This window comes from Pan paniscus, chromosome 10, assembly GCF_029289425.2.
Source record: "Pan paniscus chromosome 10, NHGRI_mPanPan1-v2.0_pri, whole genome shotgun sequence".
Taxonomy (NCBI): Eukaryota; Metazoa; Chordata; class Mammalia; order Primates; family Hominidae; genus Pan; species Pan paniscus.
The window spans coordinates 38,974,715-38,984,140 of NC_073259.2; the positions used below are offsets into that span (position 1 = coordinate 38,974,715).

Below are 9,426 nucleotides of genomic sequence, written 5' to 3' on the forward strand. Positions count from 1 at the left end.
CTCTATTTTTCAGAATAGTTTGAATAGGGTTGGGAATATTGCTTCTTTAAATGTTTGGTAGAATTCAGCAATGAAGTCATCAGGCACCAGGCTTTTCTTTGCTGGGAGACTTTTTGTTACAGCTTCAATCCTGTTAGTTGTTATTGATCTGTTTAGGTTCCGGATTTCTTCATGGCTCAATGTTGGTAGGTTGTATGTATCTAGTGCTTTATCCGTTTCTACTAGATTTTCCAACGTATTGGCATATAGTTCCTCAGAGTAGCCACTAATGAGCCCTTGAATTTTTGTGCTATCAGTTGTAATAGCTACTTTTTTATCTCTGTTTTTATTTATTTGTGTCTTCTCTCTTTTTTTCTTAGTCTGGTTAAAGGTTTGTCAAATTTAACTTTTCAAAAAAACAAGTTTTGTTTTGTTGATATTTAGTATGATTTTCTGTTTCAATTTTATTTATTTATGATCTGATCTTTATTATTCCTTTTCTTTGCCTTATTTTTAGTTTGGTTTGCTATTGCTTTTCTAGTTCTTTGTATTTGTTTCTGTTTCTGGATGGTTACTTGTACTTTTGTCTGGAATATAATCCCCTCTTTCTTTATTTTCCTTGATTCCCTCTTTTGGTTTCTGCAAATTAGATAAGATTACCTCTCTTCATCTTGTTAGACTGGTCTTGTGTATGAGAAGGTTTTGGCCAATTCAACTGGCCAAAGATTTTAAGAGGCCTCCAAAATCTGTGTGTTTGTCCAGATTGCTATCTTGGTTTTTGGTGGCCCTCTGGAGCTTAGGGCATGTCACATTTTGTCAGTACTCTGTTATCAGTATAAGAGCTAAGCTCTTAGGATGAAGCTGAAAAGGTTGAGGTTTTTGATATGTGTTCTAGTTCTTTCTATTTTCATGGTGAAGATGATGGTGGGCATTTATCTTGTAGTCTGTCTGCACTAAACTAGGAAGGGGATCTGCAGCAAATGCCTGTTCTCACATGCAGGCTACATCTTCTTATCCTAGACAGATAGCTTCTGGAAATTGTCCTACTATATGTCTTCATGTTTGTTTTCTGTGGTCTTGGGTCACTCAGATTCACAAAGCCCCCTTGATTTCAAAGCTAGGTCTCTAAGGAGATAGTTCCTTAGGTGGGAGCTATGGAAGTTGTGGCATTTGATACATAGCTAAATTTCTTCCAGAAAGAATGAATAGGCCTGGATTTATCTCTGGAGTAAGCTGAGAAGAGGTTTCAGAAAGTACCTCGCTCTTGCTTTGGCAACCAAAAGCTTGTTGTTTCTTTGTCCTGTTAGCTTCTCAATATAAGTTCATTAGAAACCAGGCCATCAGGTAGCCACTGGGAGTGTGTGTTATATGCTCCTTATTGAAAGAATGTGAGAGTGGCACATTCCTGCACCCTTTCTGCACTGTACCAAGGGAATGGTGCATCTGGAAGTGTTTGGATACCCATTTAGTATCACCTCTCAGTTCTGTGATCAAGGGAGACTTGCGTATGCCTAATCTCTTCTGCTTCCAGAACTACTAGGTTTAGGGTGGAGTTCTTGGGAAGTAGAGTTAGAACTTTTTGTTCTCTATGTGTGACCTGTATTTCTTCTGGGAAAACACAGAGAGAGCATCTTTTTAAGCCCCTTTTCTGTATTGCTCCAGTGAGATAAACTCCCTGGAGGTGCTTGCATGCCTGTCTGAAATGCCACTTTTTTTCTGCAGTGTAGACAGACGTATGTATGCCAGTCCTTTCTCTTCCCAGAGCCAGGAGATTTAGATTCTCCTTATTGCTCCAGGGAGATAAAATCCCTGAAGTTGCTTGCATAAGCCTCAAGGGATTTTATATGGAGCAGTACAGATAATCTAAATCTGGTATGTATCTGAAATACCACTTTTTTCTGCAGTGTAGAGAGATATGTACATGCCAGTCCTTTCTGCTCTCAGATCCAGGAGATTTAGGATGCAGTCCCTAAGTGAAGTGATAGTTTGACGTTTCAGTATGAATTAGTCTATTCTTGCATTGCTATCAAGAACTACCTGACTGGGTAATTTATAAAGAAAAGAGGTTTAATTCACTCACAGTTTCACAAACTGTATAGAAAGCATGGCTGAGGAGGCCTCAGGAAACTTACAATCATGGTAGAAGGCAAAGGGGAAGCAGACATGTCTTACATGGCTGAAGAGGGAGGAAGCAAGAAGTGGGAGGTGCTGCAGACTTTTAAACAACCAGATCTCATGAGAACTCACTCACTATCATGAGAACACCAAGGGGAAAATCTGCTCCCATGATCCAGTCACCTCCCACCAGGTCCCTCCTCCAACATTCAGGATTACAATTCAACATGAGATTTGGGTGGGGACACAAAGCCAAACTATATCAAGTGTTAGTGCAAATTTCTCCAGGGTTGGAAAATGGGCTAAGAATTGACTATCTTTTTAATTCCCCAATGCAAGTTAGGCAGAAATCCAATGGCTACGCAGCCTTTCGAGATGTTTCCAGGGAGAAACAAAGGACTGTTTTTTAAGGTTATTTCCTGCAATGCTCCCAGGTAGATGCAGTATCTAGAAGTGCCTGTGCACCCATATAAAACTGCCACTTTGTTCTTTACTGTCTAGAGAGACACATTTGTCTCTGATATCCTCCATTCCCATAGTTGATGACTCAAAAGTTAAACCAAGGGGAAACTTAGGATTAAGACCCTCTACTGGGGTCCAGACCCTCTTCTCCACAGGGAGAAGCTGAATGTTGGGTGTTTCATTCCCAATTTTATGGTGCAGTGCTTATAGTTGGGTCTGTGTCCATGTATGCCTTGGTTTTTCCTACCTCTTCAATGTAAATGTTTTCTCAGTTTCCCAGTGGATAGGAGTCTCTCAACTGGTCTCAGACTTTCACTCAAAGGGAACTGACGTGTGAACAGATGTTTACTTGGTGAATCCATGGGTGGAGGGGGAGTTAGGAGCTTCCTATTCCATGTTCCTGATATCACTATGCCTTTAATTTTTACAAAAGTTTAATTAAGCATAAAATATTTATATTGCCACATTATAAATCAATACATGAACACACAAAAAAAGATTTTTATTGCCCTAAATCATAGTTATAAGTTGAGAATGAGGGTAAATATTTAAGCATTCTGACCCCAAAGCCCATTCCCTTAACTGCTAAATTACATTGACTCTAATTTGATAACATTACAAACATTTTTTGAAATCAACTCCTGATTCCTTTTCATTTGATATTTCTTACCTCAACTTATCCTTTCTCCTCTCACATTTAGTATAAATAGCAAGAGATTTCAAAACTTGGAAACTTCCTCAGTTAAATATACAAGTCCATCATTTTTAAGGATTCCTTTCCACACAACTGCAGGATACAATTCTGCTAAACTTTCTGCCACTATAGAACAAGGATGCTTTTTCCTTCACATTCCAATAACACACCATTTATTTCCTTCTAAACCCTTACCAGAAGTGCCTTTAACATATATATCTCTATTAGTAATCTGATCACAGAGATTTAGGTATTCTCACAGTGTTTCTTAACACAATTTTTATCATTCATTATAGTTAAATTAATCTAGAAGAAAGAGCATAGGACAATAAAATAAAAGGAAGAATATATATGCTGGTATTAACTGAGATAGCTTGACTTCAGAACCCAACTCTACTCTTTTGTACCTATAATACTTTGGGAAATTACATAATGACTATATTTAAGTTTCCTGGTCTTTATAATGGAGATAACAATAACTCTTTCAGAAAATTGTTATAAAAATTAAATGAGGAGATACATATACATATATCTATATAGTGAAACATGTATCTAACAAATGGTAAACACTAAAACTATTAGCTGCTATGTTGATCATATTATTTCTATTGACAAAGATGATCTTCATACTGTTACAAGTGATGGATAAATTAACTCTCATAAAACATGTTTTGGAATGACATTACAATGAATCCTCATCTCATATCAAACAGTGTAAGCCCAAGGACTTAATATTATAAACATGTTTATTTGTAATTGCTCTACCATGAGATACTCATAGTTTTAAATTACACTTTTAATTCAAAAATCAAAAACTGAAATTAAAGTTGTACTGTTTTATTTTCAAAATGCGGGAAAGAAAAGCTGTGTGTTAGATGGCTCCTTCACACCAGCTATTAAGGCCAGGTGTGGTAGCTCACGCCTATAATCCCAGCACTTTGAGAGGCCAAGGTGGGCGGATCACCTGAGGTCAGGAGTTCAAAACCAGCCTGGCCAAGATGGCAAAACCCCGTCTCTATTAAAAATACAAAAATTAGCCGGGCGCGGTGGTGGGTGCCTGTAATCCCAGGTACTTGGGAGGCTGAGGCAAGAGAATCACTTGAACCCTGGAGGCGGAGTTTACAGTGAGTCAAGATTGCGCCATTGCACTCCAGCCTGGGGGTCAGAGCGAGACTCCATCTCAAAAAAATAAATAAAAATAAATAAAAATAAAAAAGCTCATGGTTCTCCCATCTTAAAAACGTAGTGAATCACAATAAGTCATTGTGTCCTGTCCTTTCATTTTCTCCAGTTATTACCCTGTCTTCCTCCTGCCCTTCATGGCCAAATTTCTAGAATGTATTGCTCCTACTGGTTTTTTTCATTTTTAAAATTCTATTTCCTCAAAAACAACTTCACTCTGGTTCATGTTCTTACTTCTCTTTCCAAATTATTTTTTTCTGAAGTCATCAATAGCCTATGTGGAGCTCAAAGTCAACAAATAATTAAAAGCTATTTTTTCACACCATCTCAGAAATATTTGGTGCAGTTGATCACTCCCTTCCTAAATACTCTCTTTTCTTGCCTTCAAAAATACCACATAGATAAGATCCACCCTTTCATCTCAAGTACTTTTTCCAGGACCATTGAAAAACTCCTGGACTCTAGGAGGATGTGCGATAGATAGCATAATGGAATCTGGAGTCTATATGTTGTTGTTATTATCAGTAGTGCATATACTAATCTGGCCATTGTCTCACCAAACATTGTTTCCTTTTACCCACTTACTCAGGACAAAAGCAGATCTGAGGCAGCAGGAGAGGACTTTTTACTTTTCTCACTTAAATACCCCACATCCAATCCTGTATCCATATTTAAAAAAAATTCCTCTAATTTCAGAATCAGATTGAGAAATAAACACAACACAGAGTCCAGGTGGGAATTAATGTGGAGAAATTAGCAGCTGTTTTTGTTTTGTAAGTATTTTGTGGCAAAAACATATCAAAGAAATACAGCTATGTACTTACTCTTACTCCCAGACCCTGGTGGGGAGATTTGGCAAAATATCACTGATTATGCATGATGTGATCTTCTGCTGCAGCATTTCAGGGATGCTATACCATCAAATAGAATGTGTTTTCTTAATTATTAGGTTGGTGCAAAGTAATGGCAAAACCCCACAATTTTGCACCAACCTAAACATTCTCAATGTGGTACATTCATTCTGGCAGTACCTCCACACTGATGGAAGAGCACTCCCCAAAACACATGGCTTTCATCTCTGAGGCAGCATGAGTGGCACAAAAAAAGCATACATATTTTTTAGGAGGGAGAGACAATGTCTAAACCTCCTGCCTTTTGGTTTGGCATGGGAATCGTGGGAGGCGAGAATAGCAGTCCCATCTAACGCATTAGTTTCAAAACTGATCTTGTAACCTCTTTTACTTGCCTTACTCTCTGTCCCAATGAATTTACCATATTGACCTGACAGTGAAAAGAAAATATGTCTGGAATGAAGCAATGGGGATCATTCAGAATGAACAATATTTTCATTTCTTGAAGACAGTAGAAGAAAAATACATTTTTTAATGTTTTTGACCAATTACTTTAATTAATTCCATTGGAAATTTGGGCTTTTCTTCCCATGCCTATTTTTTTTAATGCTGCTAGCAATTGAATAATAAATAATGAATAAAGTGAATGCTATTTTGGGGGTTTATGGAGGCTACTATGTTCCCTGCACTGTGCCTACCAATATTACAAAGGCCTAATTAGTCACTGTCCATTTGAGGAGCTTAGAAAGGATTACTATGGCAAACATCCATAGAGTTTAATAATAATTTCAATTGTATGATGGGTTCCAATTAGAAACTTTTAGTTTTATGCATTGGAACAGGTGATATAACTGACAGCAATAGGTATCTCTGGAAATGTCTTTAACAACTGAAAACCAACTTGCACATTAAACACTCATTGTTTTTAATATACTCCTCTTGAGACAAATATAATTAAGCTGCACAGTGGATGTATTCCCTATGGTCTCTAGTAGAAATACAAATACTGCCTATTCTATCACCGTGCTATAATTTAGAGCCATAGGAAGTCTAGGAGCCCAAAAAGGAAAAGAAAGTTTACCTTGTGGTCCTAGGTATGTTCTCCTATTTGTAATTTCTTGCAAATTTACACTGAGGTTGTAGAAAGGAGATTATGTCGATTTTGGCTTTCTTGGATCTTAGCTTTGTAATTATTTGCTTATTCTATTCAGATCAAGTAAAATATGTATATAAATACATAGATAAACAGCTGGAAATATATTCCCTTTTAAGCTCTTAAGTGTAGCTTTAAGGAAGCTTATAGAATTTGGAAGACCAGAGTATAACACCTTTACATCTGAATCTATTAATTTTTATGTGACTCCTTTAAAATTATAAGTCTTCATATATTGCTTGCATAATAGCTTCTGTATATAATTAGTGATAAGACGAAAACAAAAAATTCAGAATATGCAACTTAAAAACCATTGTTTTCTCTAAATGTTTGTGAAAATAGCATATAATCCATAACTCAAAATCAGGAAGAAATATGTATTCAATGTAATTATGTAGTTGTTTAGAAAGATTTAACAGAAGAAATCCAGGTGTCTAGATTCTCATCTCAGACTACTGATTCTAGGAAAGCTCCTTTGCTGTGGTTCAGTAGAGAGATGTGTTAGGTGACTGCATTCCCATTAACCTGCCTTCTCTGTTGTCTTCACAGATGTTTAGCTCTGAGCCCACCATAGATGGAAATCAGTCCCTGTGTGCCAAATTCACATTTGTGGCTTTTTCTTCTATAGAAGAATTACAGCTTGTACTCTTCATTGTGTTCTTAATCATCACTTATGTACTATAGGAGGAAATCTCATCATCATCTCCCTGATCTGGATCACCCCTGCCCTGCATACTCCAATGTATTTCTTCCTGGTGAACCTCTCATTTCTGGAGATGTGCTGTACCACCAGTGTGGTGCCTCATGCTGGTGCACCTGCTGGTGGAGACCAAAACCATAAGTGTGGGTGGCTGTGCAACCCAGATGTACGTATTTGCCATCTTGGGACTGACAGAATGCTGCTTGCTAGCAGCTATGGCTTACGATCGCTTTGTAACTATTTGTTACCCACTGCATTACACTCTCTTCATGGGCCCTCGTGTTTGTTTGAAATTGGCTGCAGCATCTTGGTTCACCGGAGTGGTGGTGGAGTCAGCCCAGATCACCCTGATCTTCACTTTGCCTTTCTGTGGAACAGGAAAGATTCAACACTTTTTTGTGATATAATGCCTATACTGAAACTGGCTTGTATTGATACCTCCCAAATTGAAATTGTGATGTTTTCTCTCTCCGTGCTATTTATTGTGAGTCCTTGTTTCCTCATTCTGTGCTCCCACATGCACATCCTTGTGACCATCTTGAGAATCCCTTCAGCAGCTGGAAGACACAAAGCTTTCTCCACTTGTTCTTCTCATATCTTGGTTGTTTCTCTGTTCTATGGCACTGCCTTGTTCACTTATCTGCAACCTAAGACTGCACACACTCCAGAAACAGACAAAGCAACTGCACATATGTACACAATGGTCACACCTGCTTTGAATCCTGTTATCTATACCTTGAGGAACAAGGAAGTAAAGGAAGCCTTTCAAAGGATAACCCAAAGGAACTCTGTTAGACAAATGGCCTAAACCAGCCATAGTAGCTGAAACCTATGCTACTGTAACCTAACCTACCTCTCTGTAGAGAGGTTACCCGATTTTATGATTCTTCTACCAACATATTCTTTTATTAAAGCATTTATAGCCTAGCTACCAAAAAACATTTGGATTTGTCACACATTTTTCAATGTCTATAAGTAAAAGGAAACTACACAGTAGATTCATTCAATTGTTAATCATTCATTCATTCAACAGTATTTACAGGGCATCTCATGTGTCAAGCTACCATTTTCTCCTTCTCCAGTGGTAATAGCATTAAGTCCAGTATGTTTCATGCCATTTTCCTGAGGAAAATGAAATATCCTTTATGAGTATAAAACAAAAAATGAAACAAACAGGAAGTAATACTATTTTAGTATCAAATATAGTCTATTAGAACTTAAGTTCTTAAGTGGAGTATGCTCCTTTAATTAGTGTGCTCTCTGTACATCTTAAGGTCATACATATTAAATAACCAACTGTTAATGAGTGGTGTAGACCATGAAAGAACTTTAAATATTTAGCTTGTAAATCAGTGAGAGACCTGAATTCTTTATCTGAAACATGAGTTTTTCTTTGCTCTTATCCACCTGTTTTTTGTTGGTTTGTTTATTTGTTTTTCATGTGAGTAAAGACTTAGGGAAATGTCTCCCTTTGAGACATACAATCTTATTACACCTATTGTAAACCCTGTTTACATGTATTGATTTAAATGTAATTTTCTTTTGTCACTGTGTATATATTCTAGCTAATATATATTGTTTTTGTCTCTTTGAATAATAAAAAGCAAGCCTTCTATAAGACACTAACACAAAGAACTTTAAAAAACTGTTGGTTTCTTATGGCAACTTTAGAGAAGTTGACAAAAATGTAAATGTTCAGAGACATTTTGTCCACCTGAAAGTTTTCTGGTTTTATCTTAGTGTTGATACTCTAGAGTCAAACTCTAATACAAGTGCAATTAATTTATTTGAAAGAAGCTTGGAAGTGGGAAAACGATACACATGAGTTAAGAAAAACAGTGTGTCCATTATTATGTCAGGTTCCATAAATAACGACTAAAATTTAATCTTGTGAAGGAAATAGGAGAAGAGGTTTTGGGTATAGACTACCAGGGGAGCAACGGCAATACAGCTGGCCCCTTTCTGAAGAGGTTCTCAACACTGAAGTAAGGTAGACTTAACGTGCTGCAAGAAAATGATGCATATTATTATTGGGAAACCTAATAGCTTTTGTGGAATAACATGCAATCATATTGACAGAACTGCATTGTTAACTACATATTATCACTGTCTGGGATTCACTCAGTAAAGAAATGTGCCCTTTTCTCTCCCTCATTCATGACATATCAATTCACAGGAGAATATAAGGTCTAAAAATATTTGGCATTGCCTGAGTTTTGAATTAAATGTAATGAGATTGAAAAATTTTAAATTCTCTCAATTTTAATAACGAATAGATATCTGAAGGTTA

At 37.0% G+C, this 9,426-nt stretch overlaps 1 pseudogene; it reads left to right on the top strand.

Annotated features, from left to right (window-relative positions):
- The first annotated feature begins 6,985 nt into the window (after positions 1-6,985).
- LOC100978527 (olfactory receptor 10A2-like) lies at positions 6,986-7,944 on the top strand (annotated as a pseudogene).
- The last annotated feature ends 1,482 nt before the right edge of the window (positions 7,945-9,426 follow it).